A 23,926-nucleotide genomic window follows, 5' to 3' on the forward strand; every position below is an offset into this window, starting at 1 on the left:
TTATCTCTGAAGCAGACGACTTCTCAAAAATTGTAGACCAGTGTAATGGAAGTAAGGCCTGGAGCCAGTTTTAACAATGAGGCTAAAACAAAATATTGAATAGCTGCTAATTCAGTGAGCACTGTTCAATGAAACATTAGGATCACCTCAGTTTTCAGGTCCATGTTTTCTCTAACAGGTCCTCATCATTTCTAGTTCTCAGTAGTTTATGATCAAGTATGTTCAGTAGAAAAAAAGCATAAGATGAATACATGGGGCTTTTTAAAGGAGGACTAGAAAAATCTTTTGCATGGATCATATTTGCCCTATGTGATTCTAGTGTGGTTCAGCCAAAATCACAAGTTATAAAAATGCCAGACTTTTCTGAGCACTAGAACATGCTGCACCTTTTGGAATGATTTATTACATTTCAACAGCTGCAACTCTGCAGAGGACAAGATAGAACTAGCAAAAAGATGAATGAACTCATGGAAGGCATGACTAGTAAGAATGAATTCTCATCCTCATGTCACTTGTTATTTATGTATCAGAGAAGATGACTCATCAAATATGGAGCATCACATCTAGCTTTGGCAGCTTTGGGTGGACCTAAAGATCATTTTCCTACCTGTCTTCACTTAACATTTCCACCACTGTCCTGTCACTGTGCATATGAAAAAGCAAAACTATTGGGGGAGGGTTAGTGAGAAAGTTCTTTGGGATATTCTCTAAACTTAACGTCCTCGTTTTCCATAAAATGTTTGTGTGATTTTTGGGTTCCCTTCAGCCTCCTACTGCAGAAGTGGAGTCCAGCAGCTTCTTCCATACATTCCTACAGTTGCTTTTAATTGGTTTATAGTTTCAAGGCTAGTACTACAAGGCAATCAGCTAGAAACCTACTTTTAAAAAAACCCCTAAGGTTAAGATTCTCCTTTATCATGCTAAGTGTCCCACATCAGTGAGGTCCAAAAGCTGGCCCTACAGAGCACATTTCAGGTATTCTGGTACTAACAGACTTTATGTATTGGAGTTCACATGGTGCTTGCCTTCAATAGGAAATTAGGAAGTGTTAGGACATGACCTCGAGGAGCTGCATTAACTAACAGGGTGCTAAATGTGTCTTTGAAGTAAGTGTAGACATAGACTGGTTGTGTTTAACATTGTGTCAGATAATAGTGAGTAAACCTACTAGAACCAGGGTTTACCCATGATCAGCTGACATGCTGTTAAACATTACTTGTCCCAATCTACACTGGCTGCAAAGCCATGTTTTAACACAATGTTATTTAACATGACTCCTCCAGGTCATGCCTAACCTGAGAGCTGCCCTAACTTGTGCTTCTGCTACAATGGCCTCCTATCGGTCTTGCAGAGGCTATTCAAGGGCCCTTTGTGCTTGGGGATATTCCGTGAGGGGGAGTTTACTGTGGGCCTATGACTCCTTTGTGTCAGCCTCATTAGCACATGGGGGCATAGTGAAACAATGAATTTGTCCCCTTCTATTTAGCCATACAACCAATAGAGCAGGCCTAGTGGCAATACAAGCTTTCCAATGTGCCTCAAACCATCATCTCTAAGAATGAGAGTTTAGTTTTATTATACTTGTTGAGATAGCTGAGGCTGAGACCACCCAAGTCGTATCATTATAACCCTTTGCAATATGGTGGTGGGTTATTTTCTTCTGAGTCACTCTATTGCCAGGTGCCATAAGAGCTATTATTCTGTTGGATTTACCTGAAGAAATAAGGGGATTGGAGCCTCTCTCTGAGGTAGAAGGAACTAGGAACAAGCAAAAGAAGAAAAAAGCTTTTCTTTGCTTAAGATTGAGCTTTATGTTTTGTTGTTGTTTAAGTTAACACTAAATGCAGGAAAGGGAGTATCCAGTGAAGGTGTATTTTACTTGGAGCAGCCCTCTTTTCAGTTGTTTGTAGCTTTGTTTGTTGCACGTTTTTATAAGGCACCCAGGATTCTCTTAAGTTTGTTGCTTTTGTGCAATTATCAATGACTAATCTTAATGATTTTATATATTCCCAGGAAAAGATGAAGGTAAAGTTCCCAGTTGCACAAATCAACTTAACAAGACTTAAAGAAACTATTTTAAATATCTTATAATAAACATATTCCCAAACAAACAAAAAGTATTAAACTATTAGAATTTTAAAACAATTCTCTTCTTATTACTGAAATTCCTGGGTTTCTAATAATGGTTTCTCTGTCTACAAAGTTCTTGTAAATTTTTTCACCTCCTACTGTTTTGTACTTGCAGCCTTAACTCAGGATAAAAAAGTTTATTTTTGCTTGGTAATTTCATTAGGTTTTTTTTTTTTAATGGAATTGAAATCTTTGGTATGTGTTGGGAGGCAGAGGGAAAGATACCCTATGGCACTCTTAAACTCTAGAGGGCTGGGGAAGCCAGGGAACAGGGAGTTCTAGATCACACTGGGTGGTAGGGAGGAGGGAACTCTCCAGAGCTTACAAACTCAGCGTGGTTCCTACCTACCTAACCTCTGCATGCCACTCTTTTCTATTTTCCCAGGCTCTCCACTTCTCCTTTGCCTCCTTGTAGATGTTCTGAAGTCCACGTAGTCATCATTAACCAGGAGCCTACTGCAGGCGCCAAGTTATTTAGCATATTCTGCAGACTTAAAGTCAGGAGAGAGGCAAAAAAGGGGTTGGGAGCAGAAATTAAGATTCAGAGCATCTGGGAGTTGGAAAGCAGGGGCAGGCAGGCTAGCTAATGTGACACCAGTTTTTTAAAAAGGCTCCAGAAGTGATCCCGGCAATCACAGGCAGCTAAGCCTAACTTCAGTACCAGGCAAATTGGTTGAAACTATAGTAAAGAACAGAATTATCAGACACAGAGATGACCATGATTTGTTGAAGAAGAGTCAACATGGTTTTTGTAAAGGGAAATCATTCCTCACCAATCTATTAGAATTCTTTGAGGGGGGTCAACAAACATGGAGTAGGGTGGTCCAGTGACTATAGTGTACTTGGGCTTTCAAAAAGCCTTTGACAAGGTCCCTTACCAAAGACTCTTAAGTAAAGTAACCAGTCCTGAGATAAGAGGGAGGGTCCTTGGCTGAGTAACTGGTTAAAAGACAGGAAACAAAGGGTAAGAATAAATGGTCAGTTTTCACAGTGGAGAGAGGTAGTGGTGTCCTGTACTGTGACCAGTGCTATTCAACATATTCATAAATAGGGCTACGATTTTGTCATGGAGGTCACGGAAGTTATGGAATCCGTGACTTTCAGAGACCTCCGTGACTTGAGCTCACCGTGCGTGGGAGCTGCAGGGTCCCCCCATCACCCGTGGTGGCTGGGAGCTGCGGGGCTCCGAACTCCTACCTGCTGCGGGCGGGGGAGAGAATGCCCCAGGAGCTCCTGGCCAGGGCCCCCCGAGAGCTTGGAGCCGCCATGGGACCCTGCAATCCCTGGCTGCCATGAGCGGTGGGGCCCCTGAGAGCTTGGAGCCACTACGGGTGGCTGGGGTGCCCTGGAGCTCCCGGCCCCTGCGGGGGTGCCCCGCAACTCCCAGGCAGGCCCCCCGGGGTGGTGTGAAGACCCTGCACCTCCCCATTTTGTCATGCATCTTTTTAGTAAAAGTTATGGATAGGTCACAGGCTTTCATGAATTTTTCTTTATTGCCCATGATTTGTCTGTGATTTTTACTAAAAAGATGCATGACAAAATCTTATTCATAAATGATCTGGAAACAGGGGTAAACAGGTGGGAAAATTTGCAGACAATACAAAATTACTCAAGATAGTTACGTCTAAAGGAGGCTCTGAAGAGTTACAAAGGGATCTCACAAAACTGGGTGGCTGGGCAACAAAATGGCAGATGAAATTCAATGTTGAAAAAATCCAAAGTAATGCACATTGGAAAACATAATTCCAACTGTACATACAAAATAATGGGATCTAAATTAGCTCTTAACACTTAAGAAAGAGATCTTGGAGTCATTGTGGATAGTTCTCTGGAAACATCTGCTTAGCGTGCACCGGCAGTCAAAAAAGCTAACAATGTAAGGAACCATTAGGAAAAGGATAGATAATGAGGCAGAAAATATCATGCCATTATATAAATCCATGGTATGCCCACACCTTGAATACTGCATGCAGTTCTGGTCACCCCATCTATAAAAAGTGAGAATTGGATATATGAGAATTGGAAAAGGTTTAGAGAAGGGCAACAAAAACAATTAGGGGTATGGAAAAGCTGCTGTAGGAGGAGAGATTAAGAAGACTGGGATTTTTCTGTTTGGAAAAGAGTTGACTAAGGGGGAACATGATAGAGGTCTATAAAGTCATTAATGGGGTAGAAAAAGTGAAGGGAGAAGTTTTGTTTACTCCTTCACATAACACACAAACCGGGGTCATCCAATGCAATTAATAGGCAGCAGGTTTAAAATGAAAAAAAGGAAGTACTTCTTCATACCATGTATAGTCAACCTGTGGAAAGTTGCTTCCCTCGAACAGGCTCAGGCAGTCCCTATCACGGTCCTGCCAGTATCACTTTCCCAGTGGATGGTTGGGAAACCCAGGCCTGCCCTCTATTCTCGGTTCTGGCTCAGGGACCCTAGTCAGCAATCAAGGTCTGTTCCATTCCAGTCCTTGCTGTGTTCCCTGAACCCTTTCCTAAACTTCTGGCTCTCCCCTCCTTCTCTGGGTTTGCCAGCCTCAAAACTCCCTCCTCCCAGGGAGTAACTGTATGCCCCTTTCCTCTGTACCCCGAACACACCACCCCTCCCCGAGGAAGGGACTGCAACCTACTTCCCTGCAACCTCCTTCTGCTGTCTGCTCCCTGGCGTTATGGAAGCCCTGTCTGTTCCTTCACAGGCGAGCTTCTTCTAATTAAGGCTTTTTTCTCAGCCTTATTTCCCCCAGCTTGCTGCTTAATAGGTCAATTGGCCCCTCTGGCCTACCTTAACCCCTTCAGGGCAAGTGTGGCAAGGCCACCCCATCAGAGGCCAAAATAGCTAATGCAATTCTGGGATGCATAAACGGGAGAATCTCGAGGAGGAATGGAGAGGTTATTTTACCTCTGTATTTGGCACTGTTGGAATAGTGTGTCTAGTTGTGGTGCTTCTGATTAAAGAAGGATGTTGGTACATTGGAGAGGGTTCAGCCACAAGAATGATTAAAGAATTAGCAAACCTGCCTTATAGGATAGACTCAAAGAGCTCAATCTATTTAGTTTAACAAAGAGAAGGTTAAGGGGTGACTTGATTACAGTCTGTAAGTATCTACATGGGGAACAAATATTTAACAACGAACTCTTCATTTTAGCTGAGAAAGGTATAATGTGTTCCATTACCTGGAAATTGAAGCTAGACAAATTCAGACAATAAGGCACACATTTTTAACAGTGAGGTTAATGAACTGTTGGAACAATTCATCAAGGGTTTTCATAGATTCATAGATTCTAGGACTGGAAGGGACCTCGAGAGGTCATCGAGTCCAGTCCCTTGCCCGCATGGCAGGACCAAATACTGTCTAGACTATCCCTGATAGACATTTATCTAACCTACTCTTAAATATCTCCAGAGATGGAGATTCCACAACCTCCCTAGGCAATTTATTCCAGTGTTTAACCACCCTGACATTTAGGAACTTTTTCCTAATGTCCAACCTAGACCTCCCTTGCTGCAGTTTAAGCCCATTGCTTCTTGTTCTATCCTTAGAGGCTAAGGTGAACAAGTTTTCTCCCTCCTCCTTATGACACCCTTTTAGATACCTGGGTTGTGGTGGATTCTTCATCACTGACAATATTTACATCAAGACTGGATGTTTTTCTAAAAAAGATTTGCTCATGTAATTTTTGGGGGGAGTTCTATGGCCTGTGTAATACAGGAGGTCAGACTAGATGATCAAAATGTTTCCTTCTGGCCTTGGAATATATGACTCATGTTAAGCATAATTTGTAGTGCCCATATGGATATGGAAAAGTACAAGAAAAGAAACAAGATGTCCGATTTGGACTAGACATAAATGCTGCCATTGAAGATAAGGTATCAAAATCTGAAACCTGCAATAGGTATAAGAAACAGAAGGGAAAGGAGCCACGGAAACTGCACAAGTTTCCTGCTCTCCCTTCTGTAGTCTGGGAGCATGTGTAATTCCCTGGGCAAGTTAATGATAGAAAAGTAACGGGGGTGTCATTTGAGTCATAAAAATCTACAGACTCATAATTACAGTGGGGACCCCTTGTGTTGCATGGCAGGGGGACTTCCTGTCCTGACCCTGGCTCCTAGTTCCAGCTCCTCTGGTTGGCTTAAATTTTAATAATACAGTATCATTGGGAATAAGTCAAGTTGGGTATCATTCAAAAGTTCCTTCTCCCACAAACACAATGGTGTCAAACATGACAAACCCAGAACAATTATGTAGATATACATTTGAGAACAAGTTTAAAAATTAGTGTTTTTAAATTATACTGTAGCACAGACATGTCAAACATGCAGCCCTCACAAAGTTAAATTGTGGCCTTCAACTGGGTTATCAGTTAATGCTTAGAACATGGTATTTGATTACTTTTTTTAGTGTTACAGATTACTGTAAATGTAAGGAGTGTTTCAAGCTGATTTGCCAGTGGCAGAAAAGGAAGCAGTTCAGTGGTATTGATTATCAGCTTTGTTTATTATGCCAAAAAAGTTGTAATGAGGCACTTGCTAAGACATCCGCATCCAGCCAGAAATTACTAGAATCAATCTGCAAATATTATGCACATAGTTATATAACATTTATTACATAATATAAATAGTTACAATCCCAAAGTAATTTATTACAAAATCTTTGTTTTTACTTTGGTCTTGATCATTTTTAGGCATCAATGTGGAGACGAAAAGTACCAACTAGTACAGGGGTGGGCAAACTTTTTGGCCTGAGGGCCACATCTGGGTATGGAAATTGTATGGTGGGCCATGTATGCTCACGAAATTGGGGGTTGGGATGCGGGAGGGGCTGTGGCTGGGGTGGGGCCAGAAATTAGGAGTTCAGGGTGCGGGAGGGGGCTCTGAACTGGGGCAGGGAGGTTGGGGTGCCGGGGGTGGGGGTGAGGGATCTGGCTACGGGCTCTGGGGTGGGGCTAGGGATGAGGGGTTGGGGGTTCAGGAAGGTGCTCCAGGCTGGGACTGAGGGGTTTGGAGGGCCAGAGGGGGATCAGGGCCTGGGGCAGGGGGTTGGGGCACAGGGTGGAGTGAGGGGTGCAAGCTTCATGCAGCACTTACCTCAAGCAGCTCCCAGAAGCAGTGGCATGTCCCCTCTTGGCTCCTACACAAAGATGCGGCCAGGCAACTCTGCACACTGCCCTGTCTGTAGGCGCTGCCCCAAAGGTCCCATTGGCTGCAGTTCCTGGCCAATGGGAGTAGCGGGGGCAGTGTTTGGGGCAGGGGCAGTGTGCAGAGCCCCCTGGATGCCCCTATGCATAGGAGCTGGAGGGGGGACATGCCTCTGCTTCCGGGAGCCACGCAGAGTGGGGCAAGCCCCTTACCCCGCTCCCTGGCTGGAGTGCCGGAGCGGGGCAAGTCCCGGACCCCGCTCCCCGGTGAGAGCTCGAGGGCTGGATTAAAACATCTGGAGGGCCAGATGCGGCCCCTGGGCCGTAGTTTGCCCACCCCTGAACTAGTAGCTGAATCTTTGGAGAATACTACTGCAGAGGACCTGGTTAAACACAATATTTGGTGGCACCTTACATGCTATAAGAAGTGTACCCATAAACTGAATTTGGCAGAGGGAGAGGAAGTACATTGAGCATCATGAAAAAAAGATGCCAGGACAAGTGCCAACTGTGGTTGAGATTCACATTATACTAGGTCCCATCGCATGTATTTCTAGAACACCTACTTCTTTTGAGGTAAGCATAGTTTCAACATGTGAGACAGGTGAGAAACTGTATGAATCAGTCACTGTTAGTGAGACTGTTGCATGGAAAATAAAGTGAGTGCATTGATCAAAGAGATGCCCATGCATACAATGTTGAGTAGTACATAGAGTGCTACAACAAGAATGCATGTAATGTATTGCATCAAAAGGTAAAACAACGGAAAAAAATACTGATTGTACTACTGCAAACTGCGACTCGATTGGACTTCATACATTGTCTTGCAGAGCCTCTAATGGTGGCAATGGCTGATGCAGAGCCTAAGGTGGCAATGGCCGATGCAGAGGCTAAGGTACAGAGAAATATGTGCTTTGAATGGGACTGAAGAGGAACAAATGCTTAGCAGAAAGGCTTTTAAAGCACTGACTGAAGATTAATTGTGTGATGTAGTTTTCTATCTGCAGAAGGTCAAGCACAGCATGTCAAGTTCTCACTATTATGCACAGTCAAAGGGGCTAGCAGGAAAGTCAGGACAGATAAAAAGCATTGGGAGAGAGTACTGTAGGATTTAAGGGAGTTATATTCTGCATTCTTAAAATATAGGAATACACTTCACAGGGATTTATTAGGATCACCTGTTCAGAGATTTTGTGAGCAGAATCGAAAAACTTTACTGTCCACAGCTAAAAAGCTTCTTGTGGTAAAGACAATTAATCGTGAAGTAGCCACAAAACATTTCTAACTCAGAACAGAAGATAAACCTTAACAGTTACTACCTTTGCAAGTTGGAGTGAATGTTAGAGTCAAAATAATGGCTGGAAAACTGCCAAGATAACACCTATAACCATCACAATGTGTCACACAGTGTAACCACTCCCAAAGATCAGCGCTACAGGAGGAATGGAGGACATCTTAGCAAAACCAAAGAGGACATTCTGGAGGCTGTGTGTTTGAGGATATTCAGATTGCTCCTGTCAGTGCTCTTGTTCGAATAAAAGTAACCCACCCATCAGTAACTGATGGCAAAAAGCACCCAGAGCAGAAAACGCAGGTACCAGGTGACTTACCTACTAAATGACTAAACAGGCCCCTAAGGAAGTGAGTGCTTTGAGAAGAAGTGGCTGCATGATCGGAAACCCCTTGAGGTGGTACACAGAGAGTGGTTATTGGCAGCTATTCTAGAAGATGCTAACAATCCTCTCATCTCACTGGGTGGCTCAGGTAGCCTATCCTGAGTTCCATCCTCAATGTCTCTAGTTGTGCATGGTTTCGTTACCTGTTTGTTTCTTCGTATTTTGCAGGCTTCAGATAGATAAAAGGGAAGTCCTTGTTACATTTCAAACTGTACTACAGCACTGTGGTGATTTTTGGAGCTACAGCTGATATAAAAGTAGAAGATGAATATCCATCATTTTCATTAATTCCACAAATTATTACACCAGAGATTCAAGACAGTGAATGTTTTACAGGACAACATTTTCCTAGGTCTTGTCTTTTTTTATATTATAGAAAATCTATAAGAAACCCTCTCTCCTTAAGACCATACATGAGCTTTTCCATTCTAAGAATCTCCTACTCTGATGAAACATGAGATGTTATTGAAGGCTCCCTGTTTTCCCCAAATTCTAGTAGGGTCCACATTGGTTATATTAGAAACAGTGAGAGCAGTTTTTGTGTTTTAGAGTGGCTAGAACTTTTTTTATGTGGGAAACAGTTGTGTGTGTTATCATTTGTAGATGGATACTGTTGGTAGGACCCTGTATATTCTGTTACCATATAATTTGTTTCTGAATCCACCCTTGCCATAAAATCAAGTATTTCCAAAGAAGGAGAGAGTGTAAAAAGAGGCTGCATTGTTTTCCTGAGTCTGCAGCCAACTTTAAGTAATAACTCTGAGATGTGAATTGCCCTCTTCACATGGAGAGGGCATTAACTCTGAAACCTCACGGTGACAGTCAACATGATTTCATTGCTGATTATTTTTGCAGAAATATCAAACTAATGTGCCTATTCTACATCCCAAATACCTCTCATGACTTCCCTGGTGCCAGAAACCCCAGCTGTTCCCTAGTCAGATGCCAAAATCTTCAACTTCTTTCTGACAACTTGTACACTGCAGTATGCATTTCTGAGTACAAAATTTTGTATCACTGTGAAAATGTAGGGCTGGTATAAATACAATGCATTTACTATCAAAATTAATAGCAGAAGGAATACAGTAGCTTACTGTGTTTATATATTTTCATATGTTCTTCATTAAAAAATGCTAGGGTTTAATGAACTGGATTTGGGGCTAGAATTTCTTGTGTGCTGCACCACAACACACCAAAACAGTGGGTCTTGCTGCAGATGTGGATCAGGCTTGCTGGAGGGTACATGGTGGTGTCCTGACTGTTAATTGATATAATGTTTTATATGTAGTCATTTTCCAAATAGAAAGGGATTGGAATTAATGGAAACAGAATCCTGTAATGTGATGGCACCCTGTAACCTTGGTCCCATGTCATGTGACGTAGAGCACTCACTTAAGTACAGTCTCCTATCAGCATGCCAACATTATACACAGAAACTCCCCTTCCCACCTCCACTTCCAAAAAAAAAAATCGATATTGGAATCGTTCTTTATAGAATTACCCAGGAGATGTTGAAGATTGGGCTCCTCTTCTCCATTCAGTCTATTTATTCTGAAAAGCGGAACTTTGCTGGTCAGTGTTACAAATAGCTGGATGCTAGATATGACTCTTCCCTCTGTCCTTCCTTGTCTAAGTGGAATGAAGAGTTTGGCACCTTACTGCAAAGATGTCACCATGAAAAAACATACTATATGGCTCACTCAAAGACTAAATCAAAATGAAATTTCAAACAGATTATCCTATGAGCCAGCCAGGTTCCAGGTGCCAAAGCCTAGAGTATGTCTACACTGTAGTTAGGAAGACATGTTCACATTAGCGGAGCTTGAACTACCGTTCGAAAAATAGCAGTGTGGTCATTCCGGCTTGGGCTGGAGTTTGACCTCTGTAGCCCAGGGGGTCAGGTGGGCTTGAAACATGAGCTGGAGCATCCATATTGCTATTTCTAGTGCGCCAGCTGAAGCCCTGCTAGTATGAATCTGTGTACCAGGGCTGGGAGAATGACTCTAACCTGCGACATATCCTGAGAGAATCACAAATTGCTGAAGATGTCACCACTCACCCATCAGACTCTCTCATATTCTTTGCTCTTCCCTAGAGCTATTCCCAACATCAACATGGACGACCCTCTGTATGTACATTACAGAAGCTCTGAACTTCCCTGACATCCATTAAACTCCGTTTCCTCAGTCTTGAAGACAGACACGTTCAGGCAAGAATGCTCACGTAAAAATGTATTATTCTCTCCTCTCTGGACTGCAGTTTGTTTAGAAGGAATTGCCTTGCAGACAGTTGTCTTGTAGATAGCTCAAGGCTGCTGTAAAACCTATTGTTTTATACAGCTATTAGTATTTCAAAATCTCATACTCGCCTAACACTTAGTGCTGTTTTGTGAGTCACAGCTACATTAGAAATGTGTACAATACTGTAGCATAGTCAGGGCTCAGGTGTTTTTACCACTGTGTGACACAAGTGATTTAAAGTTCCCTTTGTCTTGTAGCAAATACACTGCTGCTAGCATTGGTGCAGTTGCCTCCTTGCTGGAAGTATGCGTAGAATTTTTTTTAGTGTAGACAAGTCCTTAGAGATTTCTTCTGTCCTACACTTATTAGGAGCACAGGATGCAAGTAAACTGAATATTCAACTAACAGCCATTACGCTAACAGATTGCCATTGTTCAGTTATTTCCCTCCAGCATAATCGTTATGTGAATAGAGCTGCCAGTGTGTTTTATAGAATAACCTTTTATATCGTTAATATCCACAACTATTTTTCCCTTCAAAAGTGATTCATGCCTTGTTGCAGATAGAAAAGATATAAAGCATTATTCTGTAATCACACAAGAAGCCCTATTCATTCACATTTTATGCTGCGAAACTAACTCTTTATCTTCTGGGTCAGAGTTGATTTCATGGCAGCCATTATCCAAAGTCTGTCTTAGTACGTCTGATCTGTGGGTTGTGCTAGGGGCACAATTAGAACAAAACTTCAGGCTTGAAAGAGTGAAATAAGTATGTTTCTTCTGGGAGTGCTCAATCTTTCCAGTGTTACTATTCATATATAGTGGATGTTAGTCACCAGCCTCTAATCACAAGAAAAGCCTGTTCAAGCTAAGTTTGAGACCAGATTCCCAGATCTGGTAATAGAAATACTCCCCTTTTAGGCCTCATCTTGATTAGGATTTAAATTGTGATGTTAAATCATGTTTGCTAGCTCAGTCTAACACGTTCTAAAACCGTAGTCACGACAAAGCAAGCTGTAGTGTAGCACAGTGGTTCTCAACCAGGGGGACACATACCCCTGCGGGTACACAGAGATCTTCCAGGGGGGTACATCAACTTGTCTAGATATTTGTCTAGTTTTACAACAGGCTATATAAAAAGCACTAGCAAAGTCAGTACAAACTAAAATTTCATATAAACAATGACATGTTTATACTGCTGTATATACTATACACTGAAATGTAAGTACAATATTTATATTCCAATTGATTTATTTTATAATTATATAGTAAAAATGAGAAAGTAAGCAATTTTTCAGTAAGTGTGCTGTGACACTTTTGTATTTTTATGTCTGATTTTGTAAGCAAGTACCGTAGTTTTTAAGTGAGGTGAAACTTGGGGGTACACAAGACAAATCAGATTCCTGAAAGAGGTACAGTAGTCTGGAAAGGTTGAGAGCCACTGGTGTAGCACATACTAAGCTAGCCAAGTTAAAGCCAACAGGCATGGGGAGGTGGGCGTTGGCAGCAGTGAGAAAAGGACTTTCTGCAGTAACTTTAAAAGTTTATTTATTTTTGTCATTGGTGGCAAGCCCCAAGTACTCTTTTACCTGACAATTCTAGCACATTTTCAGATGCAGTGAAATAAGTAAATAGTAAGAATTAGTAACTGGCAAGGTGCAGCATGTTAGTACAATTAAAAGATGTCAGAAATTCTTTGATATGGCAGCAAAGGAGGTAATGTGCTTTTGGGCTTCCTGAGCAGAGACGTCCTATCATGGAAGCAGGAGGTAATAATCCTCCTCTATCAGCTCTGATGAGTCTGTATCTGGACTGTGTTGATTCCTGAACATGTTAGTACCAGAAAGATATTGACAATTTGGAAAGAGTTCAGAGAAAAGCAACAAACAGGGCTAGGGGGATTGGCTTATATTGAAACAAAAAGAGCGTTGGTATAAGTACGTCACTCAGGGGTATGGAAAATCCCTCTCGGGGTGGTGGAGTTTCTACTCTGATGGGAGAAGCTCTCCCCTGGGCAGAGGTAGTGTCTTTGCTGCAGAGTTGTAAGTGTAGACAGGCCCTCAGGATGGATGTAATCATCCTTTAGTACTGATGAGAAGTGCAATAGGAAAGTAACTGAAATACTTCCCTGATGGATTGTATTTTCTAAATGGACAATTTACCCTAATTCTCAATTACTGAGGGACAATCTTCAGTCATTGATATATTTTGCTTTCCACAACCAACTCTCTGTACAACTTTTCATGAATGATGTACCCAAATACTTGGATGCTAATATCTAAACTGTATTCCTAAATTTATTCACCTAAATTTGGGATATTGCTGATTATGTACCATATGACTTTTAAAAACAAACTTTGTATTTGTTGATAATCCAAGCACTATACCCAGATGTACAGACATTATTTCCTCAACCTGTGTGTTGTATAATTTTAACATTAGCTTTAATAAATTTTTTAAATTGGATGGGTGTAAACAGCGAGGATGGGGAACAGCTATTTAGGTTGGTACCAGGCCATAATTTGAGAGAAGAGGGCTAAATTGAAAAGATAAAATTTAGGCTGAATATCAGGAAAAATGTGTTGACACTAAGTTGTCTTAGAGTGTGGAATAGTATTTCTAGGGCAGTGGTGGAAGCTCCTTTGCTTGGGACATTTAAAATTAGATTGGAGGGGCATGGGACTGAATGTGTTGCTAGTGAGGGAACACACACTAGGAGAGTTAACTCTCAGAAGCCAGATCAGAAGAGAACACTAGTCACTATCATAGGATGGGCTCCTAAGTGCTAGTTTTGGCTCCACTGCGATCCACAGAATTCCACCAAACCCTATAGGCACCTGAACTGACTCAGCACCTGGATTGTCAGGGTAGCAGTTCCCTTGGTGCCTTTGTTTTTGCTTTGGGGCATGCACGTGTTTCTCTAGGTGTCTATCTCTGCCTAAGCCCCAGGGCAATTCACAAAGCTGGGGGAGATAGGCATTCGTCTGCCTAACTTGTGGGCGGGGCCCAAGTTGGTCAGGTGCTCAGAAGCCATCTACTGGATCAGATCCCCTTCAGAATCTGGCTGCTAGAGGAGCCAGTGCCCACCTTATAATGTTTAGCCAGTGATTAGAGTACTCACCTGGGATTGGAAGACTCTGGTTCAATTCCCCCTCCTTGTCTGAGGGGTAGGAAGGATTTGAACAGGAGTTTCCCACTTCTCAGGCAAGGCTCTAACCACTGAGCTATGGGATATTCTTAGGTGGGGCTCCCTCAGTCTCTCTTGTTGAAGCTGTTCCGCTGTGGATAAATAATTAATAATTACTTGGGAAGGGGACTGGACCCAGGGTCTCCCACATCCCAGGTGTGTCCCCTAAACACTGGACTGCCGAGCCATTCTCTCTTGCTCTGTTCTGGCCCAATAGCTAAGTATTTATCCACAGTGGAACAACAGCAGCAGGAGAGACTAAGGGAGCCCCACCCCCCCATCCCATAGCTGTGTGGTCAGAGCACTCTTCCGAGAGGTGTAGGAGACCCTGGTTAAAATTCTCCCCCCACTTCTGCCTGAGGAATTGAACCTGAGTCTCCCACATCCCAGGCCAGTGCGCTAACCACAGGGCTAAAAGGTATAAGGTGGGTGCTGCCACTTCCTCCTCCTCTAGCAGTTTTGCGTGGTGTGAGGCAGGCACTTAACTCATTCCTGCAAGAAACGTGTTGGGCGTCCAAGCCAGCCGACTCTACAAGAGGGTTCCCAGTTGTGAGTTGAAAGCAGAGAGAGCTGGGGGGGAGGGATAGCTCAGTGGTTTGAGCATTGGCTTGCTAAACCCAGGGTTGTGAGTTCAATCCTTGAGGGGGCCACTTAGGGATCTGGGGCAAAAATCAGTACTTGGTCCTGCTAGTGAAGGCAGGGGGCTGGACTCGATGACCTTTCAAGGTCCCTTCCAGTTCTAGGAGATGGGATATCTCCATTATTATTATTATTATTATTATTTATTATTATAGAAGCACCTCCTCCCTACAGGGCCTAGACTTTGGAGCTTATCTCTGTGAGATGGCCAGAGGTTAGGACACCCCCCTCTAGTCCACATCTCCCATTCATTAGTTTAGGTGGCTCTATGCCTGTTGTGCTGGCTTTTGTGGATTGCATTCTAAGGCTCCTATGTCTCCCCATTCATTGCATAGGGAGCCTAGGGACCTAACCCTGGCTTTGTGGATCACAGTGTTGTTCCTGGGATTTTCTAGATGCCTAAAAGTTAGGTGTTGCAATGCCCTATTCAAGAGAGAAACCCAGGCATGGAGCAGGTCTGTCCCATGGAGAGCCAGAGGGATTGGAGAACTGGCTACTAACTTCCTTTTTGCAGCACGCACTGGGAATGGAAAGAGTTTGGGGCCCTATATAGCACAGGCAGTTCCACCTCTGTCAGTGCTGGAGAGGACGCGCAATCCCAAGGACCAGGGATACTTGGACCTGGTGAAGACATACAAGTATGTGCTTTCCTTTGGAAAAAAACAACAACGTCGTAACTCTTTTAAAAAGATGACTTTGGAGACTTTGCTCACTGTGGCCTAGCTTCAGCAAAGCACTGAAACACACGCATCAATGGCACTGAGTCCCATGCTTAACATTCAGAGCTTTGCTGAATTGGGGAATTGCATTCTATGTAATTTGGAGTGTTTCTGTTGGTGTGGAAAGCACCCCAAGGTTTAAAAAATGACTGCTCTTTATCCCAGGGCATCCTGAATCATTGCTGTGACTGATGACACACCCCATACCTATGATCATCCCCCTAAGTGCCCCTCCCGAGCCCCAGGGTGCTTGGGGGCCACTGCCAGCTGGCATAGAGTATAGCAGCCCAGGACGGGTATAGAATTGGCACCAGAACTGGGGAGCTGCAGCTGAGTCCTTTGCAGCCTTGCCCAGCTGTGCCTGGCAGTTCCTAGGTGCAGGATGGAATGTTCAGCAGACAGGTGCTTACATGTTACAGACACTGACATTACAAGGTGGGTGGTTTGCAGATGTGGATTTCAAGTGTGTAATCATTGTGATGTTTTACACAGCCCTGAGAATGAATATGAACAGTGTCCCAACTACACATTCATAGAAGTGTAGGGCTGGGACCTCAAGAGGTCATCTGGTTCATCCCCCTACACTGAACAGGACAGAATATACATAGACCATCCCTGACAACTGTTTGTCCAAACTGTCCTTAAAAGCTTCCATGGCAAACAACAATGTTGTTTCTAGTAATTTTATTGAATGGTGTGAATTTTGTGATTGCACATATTTAACAAACCGGGCATACCTATCAAATGTTAATATTCAAAATAATTGGACAGATATGCTGGGTTTGTTTTTTTTTGAGGGGGGGGCAGGTGAATGTACTTTGTCTAAGTATTGAATAAATGGCCACAATATCTAAATATCTCTTTGTCCTCTGTTTGGCTGATTGGGCTTTCATTTTACCATAACAACCACTTTCCATATTTTTGAACCATCCTTCTAGAGTTGGACTATTTTTCTTTTTCCAATGAGAGGCTATTGGGAGTCTTGTCTGCTTGTAGCTGCAAGAGATTAATGATACATTTCCTATTGAGTGACCTTTTCCATTAGGAAGCCCTAGGACTATTACCAAAGGATCATTTGATAATAATTACGCCAATATTTTGTGATATTTGGCTACTAATTACACCCCAGTATTCTTTAATGACTGAATATGTTCATATATGCATAACATTTCCCCTTTCACCACAATTTCTCCAACATTTATCACCATTCAATCTAGATATATGTTTTAACCTGATTGGTGTGAGGTACCACTGAAGCCGTAGCGTAAAGAAACTTTCTTTTATTGTATTACAGACTGAAATTGCTGGTCTTGGTCCAGATCAAACCCTGTGCTGGGGTAACTTGTCTATCCAGGTTCTTTTTCCAGTGTCAAACAGGGACTTTTCTTTCTTTCTTTCTTTTTTTTTAAGGAAAGTTGTCTGTAAAGATTGATATAAATTTAGTTATTTTTTGGTTTCTTAATTAACCAGACACCATTGCTTCCATTAAAGTTAGCTTTTCTAGACAGCTGAAAAACATAATCTCTGACTTGAATGTATTGGTACCAGGGAGAGTAGGTCAGTTAAAGTCAGTTTTGATCTCTAAATAAGTTAGAAAAATTTCTTTGCTGAATAGGTGGCCAGCCATGTGTATTCCATGGCTTCCCACTCTTTAAACTCTCTGGTTCATGATTTAGGTTGAGGTCTGGATTGTTTGCAAAAGTTGTCATTGGTGGGGAAAGTAACTTATTTTATTTTTAGTACTATCCCAAAGCCATAGAGTAGCCTTTGCTAAAGAATATATATAAATTTCTGGAGGGTGTAATTTTTCTTTTATTAATCCATGGTAACCTAGCAGTGTTTACAGTGCCACAATTTTCGGTTCACTAAAGATCCAGTGTTGGGCTGGGTTAGAGCACTCCCAGTCTGCTACTGCTTTGAGCTGGCTGGCTTGATAGAACTATAAAATATTTGGAACAGCTAGTTTAGTGACTCTTAACAAAGTATGTGCACTCACTCTGGGTCTTCTCTTATTCCATATAAATTCTAACAACATCATCTATATTCCTGCTAGGGTTTTATCTGAGATAATTACAGGAAGATTTTGAAACAGGAGAGATATCTTTGGCAAAATGTTCATTATGACTGTGGCTATTCTTCCCAACCAAGAAATTGCATACTCCCCCTGGCACTGTAGATCTTTTGACATTTGCTGAAATAATGGTTTGCAATTAAATAATACAGCTTTTCTAGTTTGTTTGAGATCGGAATTCCTAGGTATGCTGTAGGATTTGTTGCCCATTTGTACCAAAATGTTTTCTGAAGGAATGGCTTCTCAAGGGCTGGCAAATATATAACTAGCATTTTGGATTTGGCTTAATTTACTTTAAATACAGATGCTTTCCCAAAGCCATGGATATTTTCAGATACTAATTTTAGGGAAATTTATTTGGTTTAGATAAAAAGAGTATTCCATCACCTGCATATAAAGCTATTTTCTGATGTGTTCCTGCAAGTCTTATTGCTGTTTTGGATTAATTGTTCCTCATCCTCTGTGCAAAAAGCTCCAGGGCCAGTGCAAAAAGTAAAGGAGCCAATGGACATCCCTGCCTAGTCCCTCTATGTAATTCAAACAGGGGAGATGTAACTCCATTAAATGGCACAGCTGCTTTTGGACTGGTATACAGAGCAGTTGTCCATTTAAGGAACTGCGGGACAGGACCTGAAACAGAAAGTTCTACTCTATTCTGTCAAAAGCTTTCTCTGCATCAAGTGATTAAAAAAAGAAATTGATCTTTTTTTTAATATGGAATTATGGATGATTTCAAGTACTCTCCAAATATTGGCTGACATTTGTCTAGTCTTAATGAATGCAGTTTGATCTGAGTTTATATAAACTGAGTATATGGACTTCAATCCATACTAGTATTTTTGTTAAAATCTTTGTCATGAGTCTGCAGTGACATGGGTCTATAAGAGCTGCAATGGTAAGATCTTTTCCCGTTTTAGGGAGAACAGCCACAGTAGCTGGAAAGCCGTCGGGTCCTGGAGTTTTACTACTTTTCATATTTGCTATTGCCTCTAGGATTTCTTCTTCTGTTATTTCTTTATCTAAAGTTTATTTTTCAGTTTTGCTTATATTTGACAAGACTGCTACTGCCAGATATTTTTGAATAATTTCATAGCTTGGAGTAGCTGAGGTATAGTGGTTTTTATAATAAGGACTAAGGAGCAAAACTGTATAACTATCCTTTGCTGATTGTTTTTAATTGGTGGAATAATACATTGCTCTTGAATCTCTTTAAACTTTTCAGCCAGCATCTTATCACACTGATTTCCTTTTTCATAAAATATCTTCTTTGAATATCTAAGGGCCTTTTCAGTGGCATATATCAGTGGTTCTCAACCAGGGGTACACAGAGATCTTCCGGAGGTACATCAAGTCATCTAGATCAGTGGTTCTCAAACTGGGTCCGCTGCTTGTTCAGGGAAAGCCCCTGGCGGGCCGAGCCAGTTGGTTTACCTGCCGCATCCGCAGGTTTGGCCGATCGCGGCTCCCACTGGCCGCGGTTCGCCGCTCCAGGCCAATGGGGGCTGCAGGAAGCGGCACGGGCCGAGGGACAAACCGGCCCGGCCCGCCAGGGGCTTTCCCGGAACAAGCGGCGGCCCTAGTTTGAGAACCACTGATCTAGATATTTGTGTAGTTTTACAATAGGCTACATAAAAAGCACTAGTGAAGTCCAATTATGAAACTAAAATTTCATACAGACAAAATGAGAAAGTAAGCAGTTTTTCAGTAACAGTGTCCTGTGACACTTTTGTGTTTTTATGTCTGATTTTGTAAGCAAGTAGTTTTTAAGTGAGGTGAAAGTTGGGGTATGCAAGACAAATCAGACTTCAGAATGGAGAACAGTAGTCTGGAAAGGTTTAGAACCACTGGGATATGTCATCAATATATTCAGTTTTCCCCTAATATTAGTTAATTGTTGATATACTTTTTTTGAACCTGTGTTTTTATGTATGTCTTGTAACCTTTTTATCTCCTGTTGTAGTTCTATTTTGTCTTCTTTAGCTCTCTCTTTTTTCAACTGAGAGCCTCTACTTATCAGCTGTCCCCTCAATACCACTTTACCTGCCTCTTTGTTTATTGACTGTATCATTTATTTGAAAGTACTGAAGAATGTCCTCTTTAATTGCTTTATCTTGAACAAGCAACCAGTTCATTTTCCAAACAAGTGATCTCTGGGACCCATCTCAGATATCAAATATTACTATCAAAGGTGAATGATCTGACCATATGATGGTGCCAATTTCTGCTGATCTTGTCTGCTTCATTGAGGATTTAGAGATTACCATTAGATCTATTGTAGTATATTAACTGATGAGGGTGTGAATAAAATGTGTAATCCGATTCCCCTGGGTGCATTTCTGTCCGGCAATCTGAGAAAGTGAGTTGTTGGCACAGAGAAGTCAATACTGTACCTGCTTCCCTGTCCACCTTGGGTTTTTTTTTCTGGTGTATAATTGACCTTTCCTCAAAGCTTTGCTGTATTTTAAAGAAGTCCTTAAAAAATTGTTTTGCTTTTGGTTGGAAGATTCATTGAGCCCATTGTTATTATAATCCAGCAATTGTGCGCTTCAGTAAAATAAACCATTCCTCCTTATCCTTAAATTGATCTTTAATCTGAAAAGGTATGTGTTAAGCAAATATTATGACCACTCCTCTTTTCTTTTCTTTGGCTGAAGCAAAAAATGTCTGCTGAAACTAATTACCTTTCATGTCCATAATTTGCCCCTCCTGAAAATGAGTTTCTTGAAATAAATAATCTGAGAGTGAGGGTTTTAAAGTTCTGTCACAGCTTTGTTCATTGTAATGACATTATTTAGTCCTTTGATGTTCAAATATATTACTTTAAAAGGAAAAGCCATTCAGAATAACTATTTAGCTTATTGAAAAACTTGAAATTATTGTGATTCTTTAGCTGTTTGATGGCATGAACTCTTGTGTGGCCAATGTCTCTCTTGTTTCTAGTTGTGTTATATTCACAATTGTGTGCCTGAATATGGCTTGGTTTCTGTTTGTGAACTTCCCTACGTATTTCTTGTAATAATTCCTCCTCTGCCTAACCAGTTCCCTCCCCTCTCCTGCATTCCCCTTAGTTTAAATAGAAAAACTAAAACACCAACATAACATATAAACCAGTTATAACAGTATAAGAATTGCCATACTGGGTCAGAGCAATGGTTCATCTAACCCAATATCCTGTCTCCAACAGTGGGCAGAACTAGCGCTTCTGGGGAGTATACAGAACAGGGCAATTGGAGTGATCCACCCCTGTCTTCACCTCCTGGCTTCTGGCAGTCAGAGGTTTAAGATCGCATCCCTGACCATCTTGGCTAATAGCCGCTGACGGACCTATCCTCTGTGAATTTATCTAGTTCTTTTTTGAACCCAGTTATACTTTTGGCCACAACAACATCCCATGGCAACGAGTTCCACAGGTTGACTACGGATTTTGTGAAAAAGTAGTTTGTCTTGTTTGTATTAAATATGTTGCATATTTATTTCATTGGGTGACCCTTGGTTTTTGTAGTGTGGGAAAGGGTAAATAACACTTCTCTAGTCACTTTTTCCACACCATTCATGATTGTAAAGACTTTTATTATTATTCCTCCTTAGTCATCCCTTTTCTAAGCTTCACAGCCCTAATCTTTTTAGTCTCTCATCATATGGAAGCCATTCCATACCCTTCATCATCTTTGTTGACTTTCTCTAAACCTCTTCCAGTTTCACTATCCTTTTTGAGGTGCGGTGACCAGAACTGAACACAATATTCAATGTTTGTGTGCGCACCATGGATTTATATAGTGGCATTATATTTTCTTTCTTATTTTCTGTCTCTTTCCTAACAGCTCCTAACATTTTAATTTCATTGTGCTGAATGCAGCATGTATGTTTACTTGCCTTGTGGGCAGTTGGCATACGTGAGAATTCTGTGTAAGCAACACATGGCCATCAGAGACCGAGTATAGGCTCTTGATACCAGAGTGGCTGAACTGGAGGAGCTAAGGAATACATACAAAGATACATAGAGGAGACTTTGAGGGACCCTCCCCCAGTCTGACAGCCTCTGTGCTTTTGAAGAGGATGAAAGTCCTTAAGGAGAACATGAATCTGGAGTGAAGGGAAATGATTGCATTGTTGGGACCCTCTGTTCTGATGATGGCATGGTATCCTCTTGCACTGAGGATACCCCTCCAGGGAAGGGGACCCCAGTTTTTAGGAAGAGACAGGTACTAGTAATGGGGGATTTGGTTATTAGAAATATAGATAGCTGGGTTTGCGATGACCGGGAGAACTGCATGGTGACTTGCCTGCTGGGTGCAAAGGTTGCGGATCTCTCAAGACATCTAGACAGACTTATGTGCAGTGCTGGGGAGGAGCCAGTGGTCATGGTACACCTACGTATCAATGACATAGGGAAATATAGGAGAGAGGTCCTGAATGGCAAATTTAGGCTGCTAGGTAAGTCAGTAAAGTCCATGACCTTCATGATAGCATTCTCTGAAATGCTTCAAGTTACATGCACAGGGCCCTGTTAGACAGGTGGAACATCAGGGTCTCGACTCATGGATGAGATGATGTTGGGAGGAGGGATTTAGGTTTATCAGGAACCTTTTGGAAAAGGAGGAGCCTATATAGGAAGGATGGGCTCCACCTAAACCAAAACGGATCCAGATTGCTGGCATGTAAAATTAAAAAAGTCATTGAGGAGTTTTTAAACTAAGGGCTGGGGGAAAGCTGACAGGTGCAGAGAAGCACCCCAGTTCAGACAGAGACATCCCTCATGGAAGGATTTATTAAAGGGGATTCTCTATATCCCAGTAAAGAGGAGAGGACAGAAGTTGATCAAGTACAGACTGAAGAGAAATTGTCAAATGAAAAAGAATCCCATTCAATTACATCACATGGAAGCAGACAACCAAATACTGACAAATTATTATAAGTGTTTGTATACAAATGCTAGAAGTCTAAATGCTATGATGGATGAACTTGAGTGCTTGATATTAAATGAGGATATTGATATAATAGACATCAGAGAAACTTGGTTGAATGATAATCAGTGGGACACGGTAATACCAGGGTACAAAATATATAGGAATGACAAAGTAGATTGCACTGGTGGGGGAGTGGCACTGTATGTGAAAGAAAGCATAGAGTGAAATGTAGTAAAAATCTTAAATGAATCAGACTACCATAGAATCTCTATGGATAGAAATTCCATGTTTCAATAATAAGAGTATAGCAGCAGGCATATACTGCCTCTACCTGACTAGGATGGTGACAGTAAGTGTGAAATGCTCAGGGAGATTAGAGAGGTTACAAAAACAGAAAATCCAGTAATAATGGGGATTTCAACTATTCTCTTTTGACTGGGTCATCTCAGGACAGGATGCAGAGATGAAATTTCTAGACACCATTAATGACTGCTTCTTGGAGCAGCCAGTCTTGGAACCCACAAGGGGAGAGGCAATTCTTGATTTAATCCTAAGTGGAGCGCTGGATGTGTTACAAATGGTGAATACAGCTGAACCGCTTGGTAATAGCAACCATAATGTAATTAAATTGGTGCTTTCCCTCCTCAAGGATGTTCAAAGAAACCCACCCCAGTAGCATTTAACTTCAAAAAGGGGAACTAGACAAAAATGAGGAAGCTAGTTAAATGGAAATTAAAAAGAACAGTCACAAGGGTGAAAAGTCTGCAATCTGCACGGAAACTATTTTAAAAACACGATAATAGAGGCTCAAACTAAATGTATACCACAAATTTAAAAAAAAAAAACATTAAGAGCACCAAAAAAATGCCACCATGGCTAAACATCAGAATAAAAGAGGAGGTTAGAGGCAAAAATGCATCCTTTAAAAATTGGAAGTCAAATCCTGCAGGGGAAAATAGAAAGGAGCATAAACTCTGGCAAGTCAAGTGTAAAAGTATAATTAGGCAGGTCAAAAAAGAATTTGAAGAGCAATTAGCAAAATATACAAAAGCTAACAGTAATTTTTTTAAAAAGCGCATGAAAAGGAGGAAGCCTGCCAAACAGTCAGTGGGGATGCTGGATGATCAAGGCGCTAAAGGAGCACTCAAGGAAGACAAGGGTATTTCACAGAAACTAAATGAATTCCTTGCATTGGTCTTCACCGCAGAGGATGTGAGGGAGTTTCCCC

At 41.7% G+C, this 23,926-nt stretch overlaps 1 protein-coding gene across 1 annotated transcript in view; it reads left to right on the forward strand.

Annotated features, from left to right (window-relative positions):
* Window positions 1–23,926, forward strand: part of PPP2R3A (protein phosphatase 2 regulatory subunit B''alpha) — a 169,733-nt gene that overhangs the window by 13,771 nt on the left and 132,036 nt on the right. The gene's annotated exons all lie outside the window — the stretch shown is intronic.

Source organism: Terrapene carolina, unplaced genomic scaffold (assembly GCF_002925995.2).
Source record: "Terrapene carolina triunguis isolate 2854851 unplaced genomic scaffold, T_m_triunguis-2.0 Scaffold88, whole genome shotgun sequence".
Lineage (NCBI taxonomy): Eukaryota > Metazoa > Chordata > Testudines > Emydidae > Terrapene > Terrapene triunguis.